The following is a 7,568-nucleotide window of genomic DNA, read 5'->3' as shown; positions in this document are numbered from 1 at the left end:
GATAGTTGCTTCCCTCCACTTCACCTGGCAAAGGAGCAGCGCTCTAAAAACTTCTGATTTCAATTAAACCTGTTGGACTATAACCTGGTGTTGTGTGATTTTTAACTTTGTCCACCCCAGTCCAACACCGGCATCTCCAAATCGTGACTGTTTCACTTATTGATTAAAGCCTGTCTCAGAATATCTTGAATATATCTCATGACCCAACCTTGACAGCCTTCTCTGATAAAGAATTCCACTCTTAGAAAAAAAAGTCCTTCCTCTCTGTATTTTTCGTGTACTGGTAAATCAATTCCTGTGACGGTATAACGCTTCAGGGCTTGTTGGGAGTGAAGGAACCTGTGATAAATGCGAATGTTTGCAGCAGTGGTCCCGGCTTCTGCAGCTGACTGCCCACAGACTGAGCTGGCAGTAATGGAACAGTCAGGTGCAGAGGCTGGCTGCTGGGTTCCGGGAGGAGGAGGATTTAACACACTTCCAAAGTGCTGACTCCAGTCGTGTTAAAACTTCCCCGGGAACAGCAGGCGCGAGTTTAATAAGCAGCTTCCTTCTGCGGAATGGAGATTTGCCCATAAGGTAAGTTTGCTCTTTCTTTCTCTCCCTCAATCTCTGTTTAAATCGGGTGAGTTAGTGATTAACAGTTAGGTTGGGTTTGTGAACAGAGCAGCAGAATCTTCCCACGGATCTTCAAAATACTGTGTGTGCTTTATTTGTCAGACTGATATCTGACGGTCCTTGTTTACCTGATGTTCAGGTTTTAATATTCACATCTTTCAGCGAGTGTTGTTTTACGAGTGAGAATCCCCAAGAGATGTCCCAGTCTCTGCGGATATACTTTGACGTTCGATCGCTCCCAAGTAGCGAATGAGCCGAAGCTGCTGGTGTTAAACTCCAGGGCCGCCTGGGGATTGGGGTCTTCCCCAGTGAAGCTGTCTTTCTAATGAAACCCTCTTCTGAAAATGAATAAGACATTTCAGACCAAAGATCCACAACGATATATATGTTCGATCTATTCTTCAGCAAGCACAAACCGAGTATTAGTGGGGCAATGGCGACGACAACTTACGTTTATATAGCGCCCTAAAGGGAGTGTAGGGACTGTTTCCAAGGCGTTTCATTGGGGTGTTGTAAAGCAAAATGTGACACTGAGCCACTTAAAGCATGGGATCCTCGGGACTTGCCATTTGGATTCAGAACTGGCTTGCCCACAGAAGGCAGAGGATAGTGGTGGAAGGGCTGAGGATCTGTGACCATTATCTGCACAGATCCATACTGACATTTATATAAATGAATTGGACGAAATTGTAGCTGGGTGGGTTAGTATGTATGTAGATGACACCAAGATCAGGAGAGTTGTGGATAGTGCAGAAAGCTGTCAAAGGAAAGTTCAAAAAAGATGTGAGGGGCAAGTTTTTCACACAGAATGGTAAGAGTCTGGAATGCACTGCCAGGGTACTGGTGGAGGCAGCTACAATAGGAGCATTTAAGAGGCTTTTAGATAAGCACATGAATATACAAGGAATGAAAGGATGTGGACCAAGGGCAGGCAGGAGGGATTAGTTTATGTTGGTGTTGTGTTCAGCGCAACATTGTGGGCCAAAGGACCTATTCCTGTGCTGTACTGTTCTATGTTCTAAAGAAATATTGCAGTAATTGACTCAAATCTACTTCAAAGAGGGTGCGCCTCAAAGGAGGAGAAAGCTAGAAATGTGAAGGCATTGGGAGGAAGTTCCAAAGTTTTCATTACTGAAGGCAGAGTCACCAAACAGCTGTCAATGGCTTTCTGTGATAGAGTGGATACGGATGGAGCTCCTTCTCATACTTTAACAAGATAACAATATTGCAAATGTGTCTGATTCAGACTCAAGCAGTGCCCAGAGAGCACTGAGGTGAAAGACAGGGGGCCAAGGATAAAACCGTGTGTGATTAAAATCATCTTTTCTACCATTTTTTTCTCACAGTGCGTGATTTTGTGAATTATAACATTCAGAGAACAGACAATTCCAACTGATTGCTGGGTTGTTACATTCAGTACAGGAACACAGACAGGTTCATTGGAAGATTTTCAATAAATCAAACAAAACAATTCAAGGGTTACTAAACAGTCAGTTTATATTTGGATGGAGGCAATCAAAGGAGGAATTGTGCCAGCCTTTGGCTGCTAGTTAAGAGCAGAGTGAAGAAACTCCATCTAAGAATATGCTGTTCCAATAGGTTTCAAGCCATTATAACTCAGGAGGAGTCTAGGGAGCCAGGAGGTCAGGTAAGTGTTGATTATAGTGAGGGCTAAGAAAACCCCCTGGGAGCTGTGGGGCTCAGAAAAAAAGTCATATACCATTAACATTCAGTGCAGCAGAGAGTGAGGCTGAAAGAAGGCCAAGGGCAGTGCCAGCTTGGTGAAGCTAATCATCTGTGTAATGTTGAAATTGTGCCTATGATTAGTGCTGGGATGCAGTTTCCAGAATCCAGGTGACCTCAATCTCATTCAGGAGAGTGAACAACCAGGACGTGAACAGTTGAGACAGTCCATGACAGTGTTACTTCTGCGGGAGTTCTGACATTGGATCTTCAATGAAGAATTGGGATCCCTTGTAAAGTTTTAATACAATGTGAGGATGACTCACAGTATCACTAGTGTCTGAGGGGTTGCTGGGAAATCCATGAATAAAGAATAACGAAGGGCCTTTGGCCCACCAAGCCTACTTCAACACATGATTCTTTTGTAAACTAAAAGCCTTCTGCTTCTATGCAGTTCATTTCTCTCTATTCCCTGCCTATTCATGTATCTGTCTTAAATGTAGCTATTGTATCCACACACCCTGGCAGCACGTTCCAGGCATTTACCACCCTCTGTGTAAAAAAAACTTGCCTGTCACATCTCCTTCAAACTTTCTCCCTTTTACCTCAAATCTATATTCCCAACTAATTGATATTTCTACCCTGGGAAAAAAGACTCTGTCTATCCATTCTATCCAGGCTTCTCATAACTTTGTAAACTTCTATCAGGTCGGCCCTCAACCTCTGATATTCAAGTGAAAACAAACCACATTCGTCCAAACTCTTCTCATAGCTAATACCATCCAAACCATGTAACATTCTGCTAAACTATTTCTGTACTCTCCATAAAGCCTCCATATCCCTCTTGTAGTGTAGCAATCAGAACTGTATACAACATCCAAATGTGATCAAACTGAAGTTCTATACGGTTGCATCATGACCTGCTAATTTTTATACTCGATGCCCTGACCGATGAAGGTAAGCATGCCCTGTGCCTTCTTGACCACCTCATATATTTGTGTTGCCACTTTCAAGCAAGTATGGATCTGTACACCTAGATCCCTCTGTATATTAATGCTTTTAAGGATTTTACCTTTGACTGTGTACTTCCCTTCTGCATCACTATGCATTTGTCTGGATTAAATTTCATCTGCCATTTCTCCCCCCAAGTCTCCAGCCTATCTATATCCTGTTGCATCGTCTGGCAATCCTCCTCACTATCTGCAGTTCCCCCAGTCATTAGAAAAAAGGAGATTGAGGGGGGACCTGATTGAGGTTTATAAAATCATGAAGGGTATAGACAGGGTGGATAGAGACAAGCTTTTTCCCAGGGTGAAGGATTCCATAACAAGAAGTCATGCTTTCAAGATGAGAGGTGGAAAGTTTAAGGGGGATACACACGGCAAGTACTTTACACAGAGGGTGGTGGGCATTTGGAACATGTTGCCAGCAGAGGTGGTAGAGACGGGCACGCTAGATTCATTTAAGATGCAGCTGGATAAATGCATGAATAGGTGGGGAGCAGAGGGATACAGATGCTTAGGAATTGACCGACAGGTTTAGACAGTACATTTGGATCAGCTCAGGCTTGGAGGGCCGAAGGCCCTGTTCCTGGGCTGTAAATTTTCTTTGTTCTTTGTTCTTTGTCCCTCAAACAGCTGCCTCCAATCAACATTCTCCAGTTCCTGCCTAAAAATGTTGTCGTGCATCTTCTCTCAATTTAATACCTTTACCCAAGGACTCCTGTTATCTCTATCCATGAGAATCTAAAAACTCACTGTATTATGGTCACTATTCCCAAAATGCTCCCCCACTGAAACCTCACTCACCTGGCCACGTTCATTGCCCAAAACTAGATCCAGATTATCCCTTCCCTGGTTCGACTGATTACATACTGTGTCAAGAAACCTTTCTGAATGGTCATGACAAATTCTGGGGTCTTGATTAGAGTGGAATCTAAAAAAGCACAGCAGTTCAGGAAGCATCCGAGGAGCAGGAAAATCGACGTTTCGGGCAAAAGCCCTTCATCAGGAATAGAGGCAGGGTGTCTGCAGGGTGGAGAGACAAATGAGAGGGGGTGGGGGTGGGGAGAAAGTAGCATAGAGTGCAATAGGTGAATGGGGGAGGGGATAAAGGTGATAGGTCAGAGAGGAGGGTGGAGTGGATAGGTGGGAAGGAAGATAGGCAGGTTGGACAAGTCATGGGGACGGTGCTGAGCTGGAAGGTTGGAGCTGGGGTGAGGTGGGGTAAGGGGAAATAAGGAAACTGGTGAAATCCACATTCATGCCAATTTCACCAGTTTCCTAATTTCCCCTTCCCCCACCTTACCCCAGTTCCAACCTTCCAGCTCAGCACCGCCCTCATGACCTGTCCTACCTGCCTATCGTCCTTTCCACCTATCCACTCCACCCTCCTCCCTGACCTAGCACCTTCATCCCCTCCCCCATTCACCTATTGTACTCTATGCTACTTTCTCCCCACCCTTATCCCCCTCTCATTTATCTCTCCACCCTCCAGGCACTCTGCCTCTATTCCTGATGAAGGGCTTTTGCCCAAAATGTCAATTTTCCTGCTCCTCGGATTCTGCCTGACCTGCTGTGCTTTTCCAGACCACTCTAATCAGGATTCTGGTTTCCAGCATCTGCAGTCCTTGTTTTTACCCATTACAAATTCTGCCCAATACAAGCCCCTAGCACATAGTGAGTCCCAGTTAACATGGGGGAAGTTAAAATTACCCTGTTGTTTTTACATCTTTCCAAAATCAGTCTACATATCCTCACTTCTATCTCCCTGTGGCAGTTGGGAGGCCTGTACTATACCCCAGCATTGCGATTTCACCCTTCCCATTCCTGAGTTCTGCCTCACAGCACGAGTCCTCTGATACATCCTCCCTCAGTGCAGCTGATAGATACTCCTTTACCAATGATGTAACTCGCCCACCCCTTTTACATCTCCTTCTATCACACCTAAACCATCTAAATTCCAACGCATTCAGCTGCCAATCCTGTCTCCGTAATCACAATAATGGCATAGTTCCAAGTACTAACCAAAGCTCTAAGTTCATCTCCCTTGCCTATCTACCTGCCAGTTCTGCTTCTCTTTCAGCCAAGACTCTGTAATCACAGTAATGTCAAAGTTCCATGTAATAACCAGCTCCAAGTTCATCTACTTTGCCTATCGTACTTTGCACATTGAAACACACGTATTTCAGAGGGAACCTCCCCTGTCTCAGAGTTTCCCTGCCTGTTCTTGTTCTTAGACATGTTTGCCTTGGCTTCTACCTCTCTCTCACTCTACTACCTTACTCTTCTGGTTCCCATCCCCTCTGCCACACCAGTGACACCCTCTCCAACCACTCTACCATGGATAGAGTGGAAAGCATAAGGCTGTTTCTCGGGTGGAGGGGTCTTTCTTTTTTTAATTTAGATTTCCAGCATTCACAGGATTTTTTTTATTGCTTCATATTAAAGGTTCACAGAACAGAAGAGAAACTATTGGTTATCTTTGCATCCAGGATAGTAGAACATAGATAGAACATAGAAAAGTTCAGCAAAGAACAGACCCTTTGGCCCACGAGATTTAATCCTAATGTAAAATAAAATAACCTCTGCACCCCTCAACTCACTGCTCTCCATGTGCATGTCCAGCTGGCGCTTAAATGTCCCCAATGACTCTGCTTCCACCACCACAGCTGGCAACGCACTCCATGCATTCACAACTCTCTGCGTAAAGAACCTTCCTCTGACGTCCCCTCTATACCTTCCTCCTAATATCTTAAAACTATGACCCCCTCATCCCAGTCAATCCTGCCCTGGGGAAAAGTCTCTGGCTATTGACTCTATCCATGCTTCTCATTACTTTGTACACCTCAATCAGGTCACCTCTCTTCCTCCTTCTCTCCAGAGAGAAAAGTCCAAGCTTAGTCAATCTCTCTTCATGAGACAAACCCTCCAGTCCAGGCAGTATCCTGGTAAACCTTCTTTGTACACTTTCCAAAGCATCTGTATCTTTCCTATAGTAGAGCAACCAGAACAGGACACAATATTCCAAGTGTGGTTTCACTAGGGACTTGTAGAGCTGTAGTAAAACCTCACAGCTCTTAAACTTGATCCCCCTGTTAATGAAAGCCAAAACACCATATGCTTTCTTAACAACCCTATCAACTTGGGTAAAAATCTTCGAGGAGAAAGTGAGGACTGCAGATGCTGGAGATCAGAGCTGAAAATGTGTTGCTGGAAAAGCGCAGTAGGTCAGGCAGCATCCAGGGAACAGGAGAATCGACGTTTCGGGCATAAACCCTTCTTCAGGAATGAGGAAATTGTGTCCAGCAGGCTAAGATAAAAGGTAGGGAGGGGGGACTTGGGGGAGGGGTGTTGGAAATGCGATAGGTGGAAGGAGGTCAAGGTGAGGGTGATAGGCCGGAGTGGGGGTGGGGGCGGAGAGGTCAGGAAGAAGATTGCAGGTTAGGAAGGCAGTGCTGAGTTCGAGGGATTTGACTGAGACAAGGTGGGGGGAGAGGAAATGAGGAAACTGGTGAAATCCGAGTTCATCCCTTATGGTTGGAGGGTTCCTAGGCGGAAGATGAGGCGCTTTTCCTCCAACCGTCGTGTTGCCATGGTCTGGCGATGGAGGAGTCCAAGGACCTGCATGTCCTTGGTGGAGTGGGAGGGGGAGTTGAAGTGTTGAGCCACAGGGTGGTTGGGTTGGTTGGTCCGGGTGTCCCAGAGGTGTTCTCTGAAATGTTCCGCAAGTAGGCGGCCTGTCTCCCCAATATAGAGGAGGCCACATCGGGTGCAGCGGATGCAGTAAATGATGTGTGTGGAGGTGCAGGTGAATTTCTGATGGATATGGAAGGATCCCTTGGGGTCTTGGAGGGAGGTAAGGGGGGAGGTGTGGGTGCAAGTTCTGCATTTCTTGCGGTTGCAGGGGAAGGTGCCGGGAGTGGAGGTTGGGTTGGTGGGGGGTGTGGACCTGAAAAGGGACTCACGGAGGGAGTGGTCTTTTCGGAACGCTGATAGGGGAGGGGAGGGAAATATATCCCTGGTGGTGGGGTCTGTTTGGAGGTGGCGGAAATGACGACGGATGATTCATGAAATGCAAAACTTGCGCCCTCCCCACTTACTTCCCTCCAAGGCCCCAAGGGATCCTTCCACGTCCGCCACAAATTCACCTGCACCTCCACACACATCATTTACTGCATCCGCTGCACCCGATGTGGCCTCCTCTATATTGGGGAGACAGGTCGCCTAGTTGCGGAACGTTTCAGAGAACACCTCTGGGACACCCGGACC

General features: G+C 46.2%; 1 protein-coding gene across 5 annotated transcripts in view; it reads left to right on the top strand.

Annotated features, from left to right (window-relative positions):
• Positions 1 to 447: 447 nt before the first annotated feature.
• tmc5 (transmembrane channel like 5) overlaps positions 448 to 7,568 on the top strand; it is a 261,115-nt gene continuing 253,994 nt past the window's right edge. For 3 of the 5 annotated variants that reach the window (XM_087998078.1, XM_087998077.1, XM_087998074.1), the window contains exon 1: positions 448 to 576. The gene's annotated coding sequence lies outside the window, so the exon portion shown is untranslated. The remainder of the gene's footprint in view (positions 577 to 7,568) is intronic. The other 2 variants (XM_087998075.1, XM_087998076.1) reach the window with 2 other exon arrangements.

Source organism: Chiloscyllium plagiosum, unplaced genomic scaffold (assembly GCF_037043375.1).
Source record: "Chiloscyllium plagiosum isolate Xiang-an unplaced genomic scaffold, Cpla_swu_hap1 HiC_scaffold_20, whole genome shotgun sequence".
Classification (NCBI taxonomy): Eukaryota; Metazoa; Chordata; class Chondrichthyes; order Orectolobiformes; family Hemiscylliidae; genus Chiloscyllium; species Chiloscyllium plagiosum.
Note: the sequence above shows the minus strand (reverse complement) of the source record. Positions and strands in the feature narration are given on the sequence as shown.